At 37.5% G+C, this 20,033-nt stretch overlaps 1 long non-coding RNA gene across 1 annotated transcript; it reads right to left on the minus strand.

Annotated features, from left to right (window-relative positions):
* Positions 1–1,046: 1,046 nt before the first annotated feature.
* LOC125755961 (uncharacterized) lies at positions 1,047–19,471 on the minus strand. The gene is made up of 2 exons (XR_007413636.1): positions 18,649–19,471; positions 1,047–1,423 (listed from the first exon to the last, which is right to left on the minus strand). It is a non-coding gene; the product is annotated as an uncharacterized LOC125755961 (long non-coding RNA).
* Positions 19,472–20,033: the final 562 nt, after the last annotated feature.

The following is a 20,033-nucleotide window of genomic DNA, read 5'->3' on the forward strand; positions in this document are numbered from 1 at the left end:
CATCCAGACCACCAAAAAATTAGGATTAAATAAAATATGAAACACACACAGAAAATAAATGAGCGATATCACAATCACGCATATGTTACCTTATTTGGACAAGATATGGAAATGTCTGAATACACCTAAGTAAGCCATCCAGTTGTTCTAGATTAGATAGGACAGTTACCTATCTCAATAGCCCCAGATCCTTATATACAGTTAAAAATCACAGAAAAAAATAATCTTCATACATCCAACATATCCCACTTGTCCTGCATTGTCATCTAATTAAGTGTTCATGGATTAAGTTTACTACTCATTGTTAACTGTCATGCATCACTTGAAACAAAATATTTGCCTAGGACCCATACACCCTAGGGGTAGCCTACCATCTTTTTAATACATTCCTTTTCTGTCTAAACCAGCATAAATGGACCATGCTATTGGCAACATAGAATCTAGATAGATACACTACACTGGAATAAAATCCAAACTCCCTACTGTAGCCCTCCAAGACCACAGAATCTACTACACGCTTTCCTTGATTCCTTTTTTCTCATCCATTCATCCAATTGTTCCTTCATTCATTTCATAAAAATGAATTAAATGCCTACTGTATGCCAGATAATGATTTAGAGGCAGATAATACCAAGTGATCAAAATACACATGTAAACTCTCACAAACTTTACACTGCTGGAAGAAAGAAAGTGAATAAATGAAAGACTTAATGAAGAAATAAGATAATCATAGACAGACATTAACTTCTGGGGAAATGATAAAAATAAGACTCATGTCAGAGAGTACTTTAGAGAGGGTGGTAAGATAGGAGAAAGTTTCACTAGAGCAGAAACTAAATAATGGGCAGGAACTAGTGAAGAGCATGAGGAAGAGTATTCTAGGCAGATGAACAGAACACACAAAGGCCCAGAGGCAAGAGCAAGGCTGATCTGTCCAAAGAATAGAAAGACAGTTGTGTTGCTGGAGTATAGAGAATGAAGAGAGGTAGGACATCAGATCAGAGAAAGAAGTAAGGACACTCCTTTCACTTATTTGCTCCCTAAACTAAATGGATCAATTCACGGTTTTATTATAATTAGAGCCATCATTTTGAAGCAATTTCATCCTCTGGGCTTTGGGAAACAATACCCTCTGAACATCTGAGAAATTTCAGGATTCAAATGATGATGATCCATTCTTGATTTCATGTTGCCTGCCTTTCCTTGTGTCAAAAGCTGTTAGGCTCAGTTTTCTGGAGGTCTTTTTCTTCTCTCAGCTTATTCTCATGAAACAAGTCTGGATCATAGAATTTTTCACTTCTACCAACTTCCATGAAGAAGTTTCGGCCTCAGACCTCCTCAAGCCAGCTCGGTTGTAAAGCAAGAAGAGTCAATTCTGGATCCAGCCATGGGACATTGCCAGGGAAGCACAGAGTGGGATAACCTGTATCAAGGTACAGGAAGCAGGGGTGTGAATAAAAGGACCCTAATCCCTCCATTCTTCCTCTTTTCTCTCCATATCCATTTAAAGAACAAAGGGGGAATAATCTCTAAAATAACTCTGGTCCATACCAAATACAAAAGCTCTGCTCTATCCTTTGTTTTAGGTTAATTCACTTATTTCTTTTAAAAAATCAAATGTGAATTGAGCTCCTGCTATGTGCTAGGGACTGTAATAAATACAGGTATAGAATGGGGGACAAAACAGAGCTGGCTCCTTCCTTCATAGAAATTATGGTCTCTAGTCAGGGGAAAATATTAAACCAGTGAGCACAAAAATAAATATTTAATAATAAAGAGGAATAAATTAATGAAGCAAAAATAGACTATATGGAGAGTATCTTGGTGGCACGGGTTGGAGAGGAACAGTGCTTCACTCAGCCTTCCCAAGCAAGACCAGGCTTCAGTTTCTAGTCACCAGCTCTGCTATGTGACCTTAACAGCCTCAGGTAATTCTGGAGCCTTGAGGTGGTTTCACTCATGCCACTCTGTCACTCAGGTTCCCTTCAGGTGAGTTTTACTGAGAATTCATGTAGAGCTCTATGGAGAGAGTAGGTCCCCAGCCTTGACAGAAGAGGTCCTCTCTGGAGAAGTATTTCTATTCCAGATACCACTGCACATTTTTTTTCAAAATGATTTACTAGGCTCATCCAAACACATTCCCACTGGCCAATTTCCCATCCACAAGCGTGCAGATAATATTAGCAATGTAAGTGGGCTAGGAAATAGATAATTAGAACATTTCTGGTTACTATGAAAATAATAAAGTAAGAAAATAGGCAACTCTGTCAAGCTACCACAAAGTCTTGCAGACCTGCAAAGGAAGAATCTAAAAAGGGTCACCATTGTTTGAAATGAGAGTCCCACTCAATGTATTTTCAGAGGTAACACATGGATGTTCCGTTAGCACTATGTGGTACAGGTTATTTTAACCTCACTACTTAGAGCCAATTGTTTTGACTCCTCCATTTTGAAAATGAGATTGTTTTGATTTCCTCTTCCACACCTCCTATTTTCCTCCTCTTCTAATATCCTTTCCATTTGCCCTTCTCCTCCCCACTACCTTTCACTTTGGTTTTTTTTTTTTTGTTACCACCCCCAGTATCTTCATGGCCTGAGTTATTCCTCTGTCCTTCCCATCTCAACATTTCAAAATATATGCTCATATCTTTTTTGTGGGTGAGCTAGGAAATAAATACAAAATGTCATCACTTATAATGAACATCATGAGAAAAAATAATCAGCATAAAATAAAGCATAGCAGTCAGAAATGCACACATAAATCTTTAAAAAAAAACAAAACAAATTTTGATAGAAAAATCAATACTTCATGAAATATGAAAAGTCAGACTTTAGAAAAATGAACTTAACAGAAATAATGCTCAGAAAAGAAGATCCACTAAAGTCTGGTAAGATTGTTATGGATACACAAATCTAATCAATAAATCAAATCCTCATTGTAAAATTTAACTGGAAAAAATAATTGATTTTGAGGAAAATCATTTCAATAACATGAACATTAGAATGGAAAGAATGGAAAATGGTTTAGCTGGGGCTTACAATCTGCTGGAATGGAATGGGTTCCCTACAACTTTCTCAACAAAATTTAATCAATGCTGACAAAATTCTGGTCTGAATATGTTTACTTAAAATGGTAGTATCTTAGTGTCCTTAGGATCAAAGTTTTAGAGTCAACATGACACTGTTAAATGCCCTGTATTAATCCCAATAATTGACTTGGAGCTACATTAACCAGTTTAGTCCATAGTAGCAAGACTTTTAACCTTAATATCCTAAAGAGATCCAAAGATTCTAACAGAATGAATTATTACATCGGAGAAGGTTAAATCTTGGTTACTTCGTAGAACTTCCATTTTCCTGGGGATCCCTGGGTGGTGCCGTGGTTTAGCGCCTGCCTTTGGCCCAGGGCGTGATCTTGGAGACCCGGGATCGAGTCCCACGTCAGGCTCCCAGTGCATGGAGCCTCCTTCTCCCTCTGCCTGTGTCTCTGCCTCTCTCTCTCTCTCTCTGTGTGACTATCATAAAAAATTAAAAAAAAAAAAGAACTTCCGTTTTCCTGAGATGGAGACAGACTGGCTGTAGAAACAATTAAATAGCTCTGCCTGTCATCCTTCTCACATGAGACTATTCTTATTTTATATCTACACACAATACCATCTGCCTTACTCATCATTGTCTCTCCAATACCAACACTGTGCGTGGTGCATAGTAGGTGTTGGACAAATAATGAATGAATGAAAGAATGAATGAATGATGAGCCTTCTGCTCAACAGTATTTTAAAGATATAAGTCAACCATCTCTGACAATTCATAATAAATTATCTGAGTTCAATCCCTGGTGCTACTGCTTGCTAGGCCTATGACCTCATCACTTAACTTCTCTATGTCCCAGCTTCCTTAACTATAGAATGAGAATAAGAGACATGACAACTCTATAGGGTTAACTGAAAGAATTAAATGGGAAATCTACATAAAATACCAGGCAAAGAGCCTGACACATAGTAAGAGATTACCAAATGTTATCTATTAATATTATTATCACTACCATCATCATCGTTGAATAAAACTGACAATAAAAGTCAAATTGCCAGCCTTTTAAACACTTTATATTTATGAGAAAGAGATAATAACATCTCAGGGAAGAAGTCTCATTTAGCATGACAAATAATTATTTATTGAGTGGCAAGTGACAATATGCTGAGAATATTGAGGGGTCAGTACAGATTCTGCCCAAACTCTTTAAACTTTTGAAAGCAACCTCTACATGACTGAATAGTGATCACTGGTTTTTAATAGTAACAAGTGCTATTCTAATGATAATCGTGAAGAACTATAAAATTCTGAAGTGCCTTTGAAAACGCCAGTATAACAGTACAGTTAATAAGCTTTAATGTGTCCTAATTATTTGAGACATTATCATCATTTTCATGTGATTGAAGACACAGGGAGCAGAACACTCTCCAGAAGCCCAGAAGTTCTTGGTTCAAATCCTAACCTCTCTACATACTTGAAGCAACCTTGGGCAAACCCTGTAACTTCTTCAAATATTTTAGCCAATGGGTAAAATGACGGAAGCAATCCCTAACTTAAGAAACTCACTGGGATTTTATGACACTCAAATGAGACACGCTTGAGTCACATAGGGATGGGAACTGAGAGGACCTCATGTGTTATCTCATAAATGAAGAAAATGAGGCCCAACAAAGAGACATGGCTTACTAAATGCCACACTGCTAGTTTGAGAGGCTGGATTTCATAAAAATGCCCCTAAAGAAAACATCTACAAATCAAGGTATTTTGAATAGCTCAATTATAATTGAGTATTAAATAAAGCAAAACACGATTTCTCTTGCCTATTTGGGGAAAAAAAAGTTTTAGTTTGGAAGTGGAAGTGCATTATTACTCTTGCCTTGCAACTATGTCAATCAGTAACATGCAGGGTGTTCTCGGTGATATTTAATTATAATAATAATGTTCTAAGACCATGTGCCTACAGAACAAAATGAGTAATTATAATGATGAAGATAATGTAATAAGAAGGATGGTGACAGTGCCAAGGACTAACTCAGGCACTTAAATATATACATTATCTTTTTTGATTCTCACAACCACAATCTCAAGTATCGGTATTTTACAGATGAGAACCCACAGGTTTAAAAGGTTCAGCAACACGTCCAAGGTGATACAGTAGAATATGACAGAGCCAATGGCGTAAACTCCTACTTTGATCTGATATCCAAGCACCTGCTTCCTTTACACTACACTGCTTGTGGAAGGCCCATGCAGACCCGATTATCTTAAGCCTGCCTTTTCTTAGCCATTGCTCCTGGAGATACATTTTTTTTCATTCAATGTAGTCCAGGCAAGACTATGAGCAGCTCCCTGTTACATCATTCACTCTTTTGATTCTCTCCAAGTTCTGGAGTTCCATAAACCAGTATAATTCACTGCACATCCATTCGATGGAGAAGGTACATGGGGGCTACCTGGCCAGACTTGTGTGGTTAGTCTACAGAAGAGCCAGCTGCCCTAGCTCCTTGACCCTCTCTCTGTGTGCATGAGACAGCCAAGGTGGAGGCAGCATGCTCATAAAGCAAAATGGAATGCATGTCGCAGCCTGCCTCTTCCAAGCCATTTCCTGCCCTACAGCCTGGTAGAAACTCATTGGGATTTTATATACATTATGTGTATATGTGAAAGGACATCAAATTCCACTTTCAGGGCTTGCCAGATGTAAGTGTTTCAGATGCCAGCAGATTCCGCTGGGCAAGGGCTGCATGTGTGTTGCGGGTCTGTCACCATGATGCCATGGAGACTGTGAATTCCCCTGAAGAACACAGGCTGGTATGGTGCCCCGCAAAACACACTTCTCACTGGAGGATTACCAAGCAAGGCTTCCCTTCTGATAAACCCCAGTGGAGGGATCCCTGGGTGGTGCAGCGGTTTGGCGCCTGCCTTTGGCCCAGGGCGCGATCCTGGAGACCTGGGATCGTATCCCACGTCGGGCTCCGGGTGCATGGAGCCTGCTTCTCCCTCTGCCTGTGTCTCTGCCTCTCTCTCTCCCTCTATATGACTGTCATAAATAAATTAAAAAAAAAAACCCAGTGGATTTGTTGGGCTTTATTGGTGTCTCTGCTACACGGCCCAGTCAGTGAAGCAATGGCAAATGTCTGCACTCCCTCGTTCTCTTTCTCTCTCCTTTATTGTACAGGTGTTCTGTTTTGGCAGAGAAATGTTAACCAGCTCTTAACAAAAGCAAACTCTGAGGTTTAAAAAAAAAAAAAAAAAAAACAAGAAGAAAATCAACAAGAGTCCCCGTTTCAGTGGCCAAATGGCTGGACTGGAAAAGGTGGAAAATGCCATCATGGGAGCCTTGCCCACTGCAATATTTTGGTGTTTCACTGGCAAGGGTAAAAGTGAAGTCCAGAGGATGGTGCTTTGTTTCCTGCTTTTTCACACAGAGACTGCTTTAGAAATGGTGACCAAAGAAAATAAAGGGAAAGACTGCTTCATTCTTTACCAACACAAAATGTGTAGCATTGTTCTAATTGAAGCAATATGCTTCCATGCTTCCGAGGGTGGAGCAGTGTGGAAATAAAGTAACCTATTTTTTGTGACTTGGCTTTACCTCTGGGCCTTCTCACATAACCTAGGTGGACAGTTGCAACACAGCAAAGAATACTATAGCCTCATTGTTATGCACCCCCCTACTTGTACACTCTGGCTTTAACCCACACAATGACACTGTGTCTTGCAGGCCACAGTATGATTATTGTTTGGTGGACATAAAGGTTGGTAAAGAGAAGAAAACTATGGCTAGAAAAATAAGGCTTAATATTGGCTGAATATCGACAGATATTTTAAGATTTATCCCAGAAAATAAAGAAGTGGGAGAAACTTGGTCAGATGTTATTAATTAAAAAGAACTCAGGATGAGGGAATCGGAGGACCCAAGGGCATAAGGTAAAGAGGACTGATCAGCTAACTATGCGTGGCAGGGAGAGGATAACTTTGCACAGCAATGGCTATTACTGTTTGCCTCCTGGAAGATCTCAGGACAGCAATGATGACCACAGAAGTGACACAGACATCTCCTCTGAGGCATCTAAACCCTCAGCAGCCTCTCAGTTCTGAGTGATTAATATTTGCCCAGCGCTCTGTGCTGCCCACCGCTCCCCTCAAGACAGGTGATGGAAGTGGTGCCGGAGAGCGCACCAGGTCCTTGGAAGAATGTTTCTCTTCCAGAGAACTTTATTAAAGATGATCAAGAAGTCACATATTGTTTTCCTTTTCTTTTTTACATACAGGTAAGGAGGATTTAATGAGTATGTACTATTTGCCGGCACTGCTGACAACTAGGAAGACAAACATGAAAGCAACCTATATCTCTTCTGAATTCTTCACCTAAATGCTGTCTTAATCTACAGCAGTTCAGCTGAAATGGTTTTGTTCTTCCTGGTCCTCTTTATGAGGAACCTGGGAGAAATTACCGTATGGTATAAGAACTAAGAACAGCCGTACTTCTAAACAATTGGTTTACATTCATATTGTGGACACTTTGAACCACGTAACTGACCAGTTTCTCCTTTCCCGTGATGCTTATGGACAAACAGTGGCCCACCAGAAGCCAGAAAGAAAGTCATTACAGTTTGAGTTTTCTGAATCTTATACCAGAACCATTTTATTGTTCTTTATCTTCCTTCTTTTGCTTCCTTCTTTTCCTTCTTTCTCTACCATTTAAAATTATCTTTTTATTATATTTCATGTATCTATGCAGCCTGGTTTTAATTTCTAGGATATAGTGGGGTGTGAGAAAACAAACAAATAGTTGTTTTCCCCAAACTCTCTTTCCAGAGGCTCTCATTACAAAGGAATTATTTATCTTTGGAGGGTAAAAGCAAAAATAACCAACTGACAAAGAGAATAAACAGATCAGACTTTCAGCAGCTGTCCGTGAAGACATGGAGCAACAGATGTCAGGAAACCATGAAGTAGCCACATCGTCACTCATACACAATGGAGCCGGGGCCCATTTGGGGAAAACATTCTGATGTTTCCCAGATTTTAAAATAGAAGTGATTAAGTAATCTTTAAATTTAAACGCTAAACTTTTCAATGTGCACTCTATCTACTCAATCCAACTTTTTTTGTTCATTGACTATTTCCAGCCTCTATGGCCAGAAAAATCATCAGTACAGAAGTCTTAAAAACATAAAAAGAACCATATCATGCATTTGCAGATTAAATTAAAATTTTAGAGCTCTTTCACCTATTATTTTAATTGATTATCTTAGTGAATCATGAAAGCCCAGATAAACAACTGTAAAAATAATTTTTAAACAGTTATAATAAAGCATTGTTATTATAAAAATTGAACAGTACAAATGTTTCAACATATTCATTCATTCACCACGTATTTCTTGAGCACCTATATAGGCTAGACACTGAGAATAAAGCATAAAACAAATTATATTTTGTTTTTCCTTTCATAAAATCTACTCTTATTCATACTAATAAATACATGATTTCCCAGTATGATTTAAGTATTACAAAAGGGAAAATGTTATTATTCCACATATCTATTAAGTTATAACAGTCTACCTCAAACTTAGTTATGTAAACAACAACCATTCTGTTATGCCCATGATTTTATGGGTCAGAAAGGTGAAGAGAGGGATCCCTGGGTGGCGCAGCGGTTTGGCGCCTGCCTTTGGCCCAGGGCGTGATCCTGGAGACCCGGGATCGAATCCCACATCAGGCTCCCGGTGCATGGAGCCTGCTTCTCCCTCTGCCTGTGTCTCTGCCTCTCTCTCTCTCTCTCTGTGACTATCATAATAAATAAATAAATAAATAAATAAATAAATAAATAAATAAATAAAATAAAATAAAATAAAATAAAAAAAAAGAAAGGTGAAGAGAGCACAGTATGGAGAGCTCAACCCTGTTCTACAGTGACATAGGCCTCAGCCAAGATATCTGGAGCAGCTGGAGAAAACTGCGAAAATGAGAATAGGGCCATATGTCTGTGGCCATGGGTCTACTCTATATCACACTGACAAAGAATTATAAATGTTCAAGATGTCTTTTTCACTTTCATGTTTGTCCCCTGGTTTGAGATGACTGGTTCTCTGTAGCCTTTGTAAGTGTTTCACAAGGGCTTCCTCATACTATGATAGTACCAGGGTAAACAAACTTTTAAAATGGAAGTGTGATTTCCCGAGAATGAGAATTCTAAGAGGAAAGACATGGGTACTGCCAATCTTTTAAGGCCAGGGCCCACATATTGGCATGGTATCACTTCCACCATATTCTATTGATCAAACAGTAACAGTAACTACAAAGATTCAAGGGGAAGAGACACAGACCATCTCTTACTGGGTAAAGTGTTAAAGATTTCTCCAGGTCTAAAAAGCTTGAAAGAATGGAATAGTAATTTCAAAGTACTCAAAGAGAAAAGTTATCAAGCTATAATTCTATACCCAATTAAAGTATCATTCTAGAATAGGGCCAAAATAAATCCATTTCAGGAAGATACTGAGAGCAGAAAGATAGAATTACTAAAGAATATGTATCAGGAAGAAGGAGTTGAACACAGATTTAAGATATAAGATACAGAAAAATTAAAAAAATAAGAGTAATTAATAAGCACTTACCATATAAATCAGTATTTATAAAAATGATTAACTGGGGGATCCCTGGGTGGCGCAGCGGTTTGGCGCCTGCCTTTGGCCCAGGGAGCAATCCTGGAGACCCGGGATCGAATCCCAGGTCAGTCTCCCGGTGCATGGAGCCTGCTTCTCTCTCTGCCTGTGTCTCTGCCTCTCTCTCTCTCTGTGACTATCATAAATAAATTAAAAAATTTAAAAAAAAATGATTAACTGGAATGTTAGAAAAACAAGGTGGAACTAAAGTTAAGACATGATATAAAGGATAAAAGGGCATGATCAAATCTTCAAAAGGCTTAGATCTTTGTATTGTTTAAGAGAATAAAAATACTGATTAACTTTAAACTTAGTTAAATAAAGGACACCTTTGTTAAAGTTTAAAAAGTAGTTGCTGATAGATGAAAATTTAATGTATAACTCTAACCAATAAAGATGAAAAATGGAAAAGAGGGGGCTACTTGAAGTCAAACCCATATGAGTCAGGAAAGTTTTTTAAGAAATAAGAAAGTATGATAAATAAGATGATAGGAAAAAAAGTAAATTAAATCAATAATCACAGCAAAAGTAACAGATAAGATTCACCATTTACATTTAAACAGTCTTAAAATAGATCTAAAAAATCCAGCTATATGCTGTTTATTAAAGACAATTCTAAAATCATAAAACAAGAAAAGAATGAAAATAAAGGGATTTAGGGGATCCCTGGGTGGCTCAGTGGTTTAGTGCCTGCCTTGGGCCCACGGCATGATCCTGGAGTCCCGGGATTGAGTCCCACATCAGGCTTCCTGCATGGAACCTGCTTCTTCTCTGTCTGTGTCTCTGTCTCTCTGTCTCTCTGTCTCTCTCTGTGTCTTTCATGAATAAATAAATAAAATCTTTAAAAGAAAAAAAGAAAAGAAAGGGATTTAAAAAAAAAGACATGCAGGAAAATAGAATGCAAAAGATATATCATATGTTTTAACATCAGACAAAATAAATTTTCAAGAAACATAGCTTGCAATTTTAAAAAATCACTACATAATAATAAAAGAAAAATTTATTAAGAATAAGTATCTGTTTTGAATTTATATAGACTAAGTATTATGGCCTCAAATTAGAAAAAGTAAAAATTGGGCAGAATTACTACTAGAAATTAACAAACATAATCACAGTTGTGATATCTTGATACACCTTCCTTAATAATTGATAAATTAGATACAAAAATATAGGATATTGTTTTCTTGCAATGTAACAAACAGATTGCCATAAATTTAGTCACTTAAAATAGCAACCATTTATTTTCTCACCACTTCTGTAGGTCAGAAATCTATATTCTTTGCTCAGGGCCTCTCAAAACTGAAATGAAGGTGTCAACTGAGCTGCATTCTCATGCGGAGCTTAGAGGCCTCTCAAGCTTATTTAATTGGTTGACAGAATTCAGATCCTGATGGCTACAGGACTGAAGTCTCTGTTTTCTTGCCATCCGTTAGGACAGGGTTGCTCCCAGCTCTTAGAAGTCATTCTCAGGTACTAGCCACCTCCCTTTTCATTACTCAGAGTCCACTCATTAGTAACCTAATCAAGGGAGTAAAATCTCCTGACAGTCACAAGTTCTGCCCACACTCAAGGGGAAATTTGATTTAGTGGACATTAATAGGACAATGTGTATAATAGTTAAAGATATGCCAAATTTTACTGTTTATAAAAGCACAAAGCAAGTCCCAAGAAATACCAAAGAATCTTCGTGTGTAACTGATTTGAGCACGTGCAGTGTGCCCTATGTTATGCCACTATAACAAGCATACTAATTACAAAACAATAACACACACCATACGTAAAGAATCAAATGATTATAAAAGAATGGCATATAGCAACATTTAATTAAGAAAGATACCAAAATCAAGAAGATAAAAAATATTTAAAATAACATAAGCAAATGTTTTCAGATAATTAATAGTTCAAAGAGAAAATCATGCTTGAATCTAAAAAAATATTTGAGATAATAAAAATCAAAATATTACATAATAAAAGTAGTGAAATGTAGCTAAAGGTGCATTAAAGGAATTTTAAAGCCTTATGTGTTTATGATAGGAAAAAACAAACCAAGACTTCAACTTCAAAAAAAGAGACGAGAAGAACAACAAAACAGTTTTAAAGAAAGTAGAAACAAAATAATGATAAGTGAATGTAATGAAAAAGGAAAATAACTATGGAGAAGATCAATAAAATCAACTACACATTAAGGTAAACATGGGGGCAGCCTGGGTGGCTCAGCAGTTTAGCGCCGCCTTTGGCCCAGGGCCTGATCCTGGAGACCGGGGATCGGGTCCCACGTCAGGCTCCCTTCATGGAGCCTGCTTCTCCCTCTGCCTGTGTCTCTGCCTCTCTCTCTCTGTGCATCTCTCATGAATAAATAAATAAAATCTGTAAAAATAAAAAAAAAAATTAAAAAATAAAAGGTAAACATGGAGCACCTGGCTGGCTCAACTGGTAGAATGGGCGACTCTTGATCTCAGGGTTATGAGTTCAAGACTCATGTTGCACATGGAGCCTACTTAAAAATAAAATGCTATTTAAAAAGTAAACAAAAATATATTATGTTCATAATCATAGATTAGATTAATAATTATAGAAAATATAAATACTCAAAGAACAATATAAACAGCTTTACATTAATATATTTGAAAATTTAGATAAATTTCTTAGAGAAGTAAAACTAATCAAAACTGGCTCAGGAAATAAAAACTTTAATATACTCATTTAAGAAAAATTGACTCAGTAATTTAAAATATCTGTATATAAATAAATAAATAAGAAAAAATACCCCACTTGGCCCAGATATTTTATAGATTCATTACACCTTTTCTTTGAGAAGTAGATACCACCAAGTGTATACATGTCTCCAGAAAACAGATAAGGTTACCTTGCTCTGCAATTCATTTTATGAGCTAACCTTATTTTAATTTTTTATATAATCTTGATTTAAAAACAGTAACAATACAACTAAGGCAATATGAGTAAAGAAAATAAAGGATAATGTAAAATATGAACATAGTATTTATAAATTGACATAAACATGATAAAATATTAGCAAACTGAAGCCAGCAAAATAAAAAAATCACATAACTATAAACATGGATAAGCAAGTATTTTTAACAACAGAAAATCTATATACCAGAAATATAGTTTTTATATAGCAGAAATAGCAGTAAATGATTCAAAAGATATCACAAAATCTAACAAGAGATGTGCAAGACCCTAAGGAGAATATTACTTAACTGTACTGGAAAACAGGGATTTAACTAAAAGAAAATATACACTATGTTCATAAAAGGATAGACTCAATAACATAAAATGCCATTTTTTTCACAAATTAATCCAAAAAGTCAATATAGTTGCAACAAAAATCCTAACAGGTTACCTTTGAAACATGGTAAGTTGACCCTAAAATTTATATGCAAGAGCAAATAATAAACACTAAATCATTTTTGAGGAAAAAGAACAAGTATCAAAACATCAAGTCTTATTTTAATGAAGGATTAGTGGCAACACAATTATATAATTTTAAGTGCTTTTATGTATTAGACACTGTCCCAAGGATTTTATAAGCATTTGCCAACTTAATTGCCATAACAACTGGTGGGTAGTTAACTGTTACTTACTTCATTTTACCGAAGAAGAAACTGAGGCACAGAGAGGCTAACTAGCATGCACAATATCAAACACCAGAATATGGTAGAGATGGGGTTCAAACACAGATGCCAGACCTGTGAACATACCATGCCATACTCCACAAATTAATAATAACTGACAGTGTGGTTTTGGTACCCAGGCACACAAAAACACAGAGAACCAAGCTGAGAGATCAGAAACAGAACAAAACAGTTACAGCAAATTGATATAGGACAGAGGTGTCATTACAAATCAATGGGGAGAGAATGAGTTCTTCAAAAGATGGTAGGAAAAATTATATATCTGTGTGGGAACAAATACAATTAGACCCCAGCTTAATATTGTATGTGAATAAACAGCCACATGTATTGAAAGTTTTAATGTGTAAATCAAACTGTTAACACTTGTAGAGGAACACATAAGATAAAGCCTTTATGGTCTCAGGATAAGGAATAATTTCTTAAGATATACATAAATTATAAAAGACTGAAATTTAAATACTAAATTAAAATGAAATATTTCTGTGTAGCACTAAGAGAAACTACAAACCACAGAATGCATAATGGTATTTGTAACTCAAGTAACCAATAATTATTGGTAGTCAAAGAGCTTTTATGAATCCATTTTAAAAAGTTAGATAACCTGAGAAAAATTGGCAAAATAATAGGAACGAGTCATTGGATGAAGAACAAATCTAAAAGTCCAGTAGACCTAAGAAATGATGTTTTCACTGTACTAGTAAGTAGGGGGATGCATGGCAAAATAACAGTAAATAAAATTTAATCAATATTAGAGCAAAGATGAAAATAAAATCCAGTAATACCAAGTATCAGGAAGCAACTTCCATATACTAAGGATTGGAGTCAACTGGAAAGTGTGTGTAGTCGCCTGTGATAAGCCTTAGTTGTATATTTCAAAATGAAAAAATACTAAGTAGTCATGTTGAGTTAAAACACAAGTTGTAGGGGTGCCCAGGTAGCTCAGTTGGTTACGTGTCTGCCTTCAGTTCAAGTCACGATCTCAGGGTGCTGGGATGGAGCCCAGGGTTAGGCTCCCTGCTCAGCCAGGGAGTCTGCTTCTTTGTCTCCCTCTACACCTCCCCATACCTGCTCTCTCTCTCTCTTGCTCTCTTAAATAAATAAAACTTAAAAAAAAAAAACCCTGCAAGTTGCAGAATGATACATGTAGTAGGATATTTATATGATAATACACACATCTCCATCCAGTTTATGGAATCATATATATGTACAAAATTTTAAAAAAAAGTATGAGGAGGTTTAAAATCAAATCAAGGTAATTATGATCTCTGGGAAGGGGAAAATGGAACAGGAAAAGGAACAATTACATAGGGGGTTTCACTGTATTTGGATTTTTTTTTAATCTAAAAGACAGGCAGCAAAAGTTGACAAAGCTGGCCGGTGAGCACATGGATGCTCGTTATATTATTCTGTATACTCTTCCATTTGCTTGAATTAATTCATAATATGGAAAAAATGTTTCAAATGATATACATAAAACTAGGTTATTTGAAGGGAAACATCATAGGCAAGGTAAATGCATTTTATGCATTTTATTAAGTGAGAAAAGATGCAAACACATTACCTTTTAGGAAAATGACAAATTTTGCCTTAATTGCAGCTTTTTCTACAATGTGCTCACAAAATAAAAGTATATCTATCTGGAAACCAACTGGATAATTTGAAAATTTCACTAATAAGAAGTGCTTTATTTTGGATTGTTCCAAATTGGCAAATTATTGCAATTAAAATAAGTTGTTTATTGTGTTTTTTTTTAAATGGACTAGAATCTTAAATTAGCCTGAGACAACTTTTTTAAGGGTAAAGTAGTTGGGAAGACTTTTCTCTCTGCTTTGAGTATGGTTGGACATAGCTAACTAAGCCTTGGCAGTCTTCTTTCACTCAACAAATATGTTTTGAGAATATACTATATGCCAGGGCCAGAACAAACAAGCTCCCTAACTTTCTTGGGGCTTTCTTTGTAGTAGGGAAGATAGCAATTATCAAGTAGATAAATAAATATCAATTAGTGGTAAGTGCTATGACAAAAGCTAAGTGAAACAAGGTAATGTGGTGGTGGCGGTGGAGGGCGGTGATTAAGATGGGTGGTCAGGATAGACTTCCCTTAGGAACCGAGATCAGAAGGATAAGGGGCATAACATGCAAAAATCTGGCCAGAAAAGCCTCCAGACACTTCTCCCAGAGGCTGGGATATGTACTTATTAGACTTTGCGAAACTCCCTAACATCTTCATGTCATTGAATTATACCTTCTCCTTTAATACTATGTTTTGGAAAGAAATAAGGATTTCATCACTTGATTAGAATTTCTGCTTACCTGAGGAGCATTCCAGAGCAACACAGCAGCCCTGAGATTCTAGGTGTGGGGCCTCAGAGGCTAGGATTTAGGCAAGGGTCTCAAAACTCATGAGATCCAAATTTTTGAGACTCTGGGAAATTTACAAAAAGGAATCTAAACTACTGTCCCTTCTCCAATCCCAATGAGCCTTTTCTGTTTTCTTGGTGCTCTCCTTAATATTTATGACTCACATACTATTGTTTATTGTCTGTCTTCTCCACTAGAATAAGCTCCTCAGGGCAAAGGTTTTTGTCTCTCTCGTTCACCACCAGTATAGTACTGATGTGGAGGAGGCAACCAATAAATAGTTATTGACTGAATGAATCAATGTTAAAACACTGAACACCAAGGGTCTAACTCTACTGACCTGAATTGTGCCCCAATTGTAAGTCACCTAATTATATTTCTCTTTAATCATATTATAAGCAATTCTAGGACAGAAACTATGCTTTGTGGTGCTTCTGTATTCCTCCATTATACCTAACCCCATATTGGGTATACTCAGGCTTCCCCAAAATAGTAATTGTTCAAATGACTGTTTTCTAGCACAGTGCGGACTAAAGGCAGGGCAGGGGAGAAAAAAATGACATGTTAACCTGAGGGCCTGTCATCCTTAGAAATCTATAAAAGCTGTTAAAGACATGTTCATGAGTTAGAGAAGAAACCATTTCACTTAATACTTGCAGTCAATGCACAGAGATAGAACTCTCAAACAAGAAACTTACTTACTAGACTTTTGATGAAAAGTTACCCCACTAGGAACCTAACAAACACTGTTATAACTACAAGTCACACTGAGAGAGAGCCTGGACTGTGTCCAGAGAGGTTTTGGAAGCTGTTGGTGTTGATAAATAGAAGCTAATGGATGAAATGAAAGAAAATATGAACCACGGAAACTAAGATGAATATTAAACTATTCCTGACCCATGAAGATTTGCCTCATGTGTCCACCCACTGCTTGGTTTTGTTCGCTTAGTAACTGGGATAGCTCCCAAATTTATATAGTGCCTATTAAACAGTGTTCAACAGAGCTGGGCCAAGTGCAGATTTCATGGTCATCTTTTAAAGACCATGAAGACCTAAAGACTCACTTATCAAAACTCCTGCTACACTGACATGCTACCCTTGGAATTTCCGAAGAACCACTTCTGAGGGCTAAGTTTTCATCTCCTGGAAGTCCCAATAGAATGAAGGCACTCTCCTCAGAGACTACATGTTAACCTTCTAACTCCCAATGGACTTTTTGATTCCTAGCCAAGATCAAAGCCCAAAGTAGAGTGGGAAGGGAGAGCCAGTAATAAGTTTGGTAGAGCAGATGGGAAGAAGAGAGGCAATCCTTACGAAATGAGGTTGCATAAACATCAGAATCCCCAAGGATGCTTGGTTAAAATACAGAACCTAGGCCCCCTCCCAGCATCTGTTGGGGGTGCATATGGCGGCACACAGAAGTCTGATAACTGGTGTTCTAGGTAAAAGACAAGGCAGGTTCTGGTACCTTCCATAGATTACTGCTGTTGGGAACATAGAGAGCCGCAAACCTCAGGAAAGTGGAGGTAAAAATGGGTGAAGAAATGAGGTATCACTCTAAAGGAGGTATGTAATGTAGATGAGCTGGGTCAAACCAGACCACAACTAAGACACAGCACTGAAGCACAAACCGCTAGATAAATTAGTAATGCAATCACTGAAATGAACTTGCAAACCACGTGAGCAACAGGGCACCTGCTTGTCAGAGCAAGATGTGTGGTAAAGTAAATCAGGGTCAACAGGGCTTTTTCTGTAAAAGACCAACAGTACACATTTTAGGCTTTGCGGGCCATATGGTCTCTACGGCAACTATTCAACTCCACTCACCGTCATACCATGAACCCAGCCATAGACGATACATAAACAAAGGGGCCTGGCTGTGTTCCAATAAAACTTTATTTATACTAATGGGCAGAATATGGCCTGCAAGCTATAGTTTGCTAACCTCTGCTGTAGTTTATCTTAGGAAAAGAAAACTATAACCAGTCTTTCGCTTATATTCCAATCTGAAGCTGTGTGTTTCTGTGTCATGTGTTGGAGTGCATGTTAGTGCTTTACGCACTCTTTATTTACGTATAAACTGGAAGAAAGCACATCAAAAACACACGACTAACAATCGATTCTGAGTATTTTCCGGTTTTCCCTGTGTTTTTGAAACTTTCCACTACTTTCTATATGTAATTATTTTTAATTCTCCTTTTGTAATTCTTTAATAACCAGAAAAAATATATATATATTATTTTAAGATGAAAGAAGAAAACCACCTAGCTCCTCTGTTCCTTGAGCTTCAGCAGAAAAGCTCTGCTTGGAGTTCACCAATCTTTTGTGTTGAAAACAATCCAGCCCCCACCCTGCTTGCAGAGGACGTAAAAGCTCACTCAAGTCCTGCTCACTGGTGCAAGCAGAAGAGGAACAGAAAGGACAGGGGCAATTCAGCAGTTAACTGCACAAGCTTTGCCCAGTGATCCTAATTTCCATGATTTTAATAATAATGAGTGAAACCCAAAGTGTTAAGTTGCACTTTCTACCTCAGCAAAACGGAGTGATAATTGTGCGGAGAATAATTTTATGGGTGAAGTGTGCCCTGTATTGTAAAAGATTAGAATAAAGTGCTCTAATACACAATGTCTTAGCAGGTGCAGGCACTTACCTGAGCAATTAAAATCTTCTTAATATACAAATCACAGCCAATGAGACTGCTGGCATAACAGAATAGATCTTTCAGGACACAATATGTTTGTCTCAAACAGGTTTCCGCTCCCCCTTCCACCCCCCGGCTTTATTTATTTATTTTTGCTAGCAATCGTTTGTAGATCTTTTATTTGAAAAAGAAAATTGACCAAACATAGATAATTTGCTCCAAATATACCCAAGCACATTCATTCTCTTACAAATCCATTCAGGCCACAAAAAAGCTATTAAGTACTTACTATGTATGAGGCACTGTGCTGGGTGCCGAATAGGCTATTTTGGGACCAATTATAATCATCGTCCCCACAAACAGAGGAAAGCACTTCTCCATGATGGCTACAAGTTACCAGGCTGGTGAAAACTGGCCATGTGAGTCCTCTGCAAGTTGTTGGCATTCTATCCAGCGGGTTAAATCCGTGGTGCAGGACCATGTGCCAACGGAGCCAGGGTGCATCAACCAGAAGGGCAATCCTCTGCAGGTGACGGTGCAGGTGAGCTGTTCAACAGGAACCAAGCTAACACAGGCAGCGTTTCCTCTCCTCCCTCCTCTCTTCAGCAGACTCCCCTTAAAAAGATCACCATTGACTTCCATGTTACTAAAAGCAGTGGTCAGTTATCAGCAGACCTTGACAGGAATTTGACATGGCCATTTCTTCTTGCCTCAATATGCGTCATTTCTTCGACATTCAAGCTATCACATATCTCACTAATCCGTCCCAGTCAACGTGGCTGATCCTTCTTCTTCTTCCTGGCCTCTGTTAAGTATCCCAGGGTTTAGTCCTTACTCCTTACTCTTCTCAAATCTACAACTCACTCTCTCAGTGAGTTATAGTCCTGTAGCTTTAAATTTGAATTATATGCTGAAGACCCCCAAATTTAAATCTTCAGTCCTGACTTGTTTCCCAAAGTCTGGACTCAGGTACTTAAAAGTTTACCTGACATCTCCACCTGGATGCTGAATAGCTGTCTCAAATGTACATGTCCCAGACTGATCTAACTTGTAAAACCTGTACCATCCACAGCCTCCTCCATCTCAGTTTATGGCAACTTCATTATTCTAGAGGCTCAGGGAGAAAACTTGTGAATCATCCTTGACCCTTCCCTTTCTCTTATACCTCACACTCGATCCATCAGGAAATCCTGTTGGCTCTACTTCCAAAATATATATACAGAATCGAATTCCTTTTGACCACCCCCATTGCCACATCAATGTCTAAACTCCTATCATCTTTCAATTGGACAACTGCCATGGCCTCTGGCAATAATCCTGGAAATCAAAGGAGTACTAGGAGTATCTCATCTCTGGTTCATTTTGATGGTGTAGCAATCGGTTCAGGCTGCCCCAAAAGGTTTTAGAGAGCATGTTAACCACAGTACAGTTTTGATAGGCAGGGAAAATAAAATGGAATAGTTTGGCCTCTTAAAACACTAGAAGATTTACAGGAAGTGTTTAAAACTCGCTTAAGTGACACTTCATCAATGCCACAATAAGTCATTCTTTATATTGTAGACATGCTGTTGGGACTCATTTGTTAATTTTTTAAAGAGAGAGAGAGAGAAGTAGTAGAAGATTATCCAGATTGCATGAATCAGCCTGTCTGTATGTCTGAGGGTAAATCTGTTT

Source organism: Canis lupus, chromosome 10 (genome assembly GCF_003254725.2).
Source record: "Canis lupus dingo isolate Sandy chromosome 10, ASM325472v2, whole genome shotgun sequence".
Taxonomy (NCBI): Eukaryota; Metazoa; Chordata; class Mammalia; order Carnivora; family Canidae; genus Canis; species Canis lupus.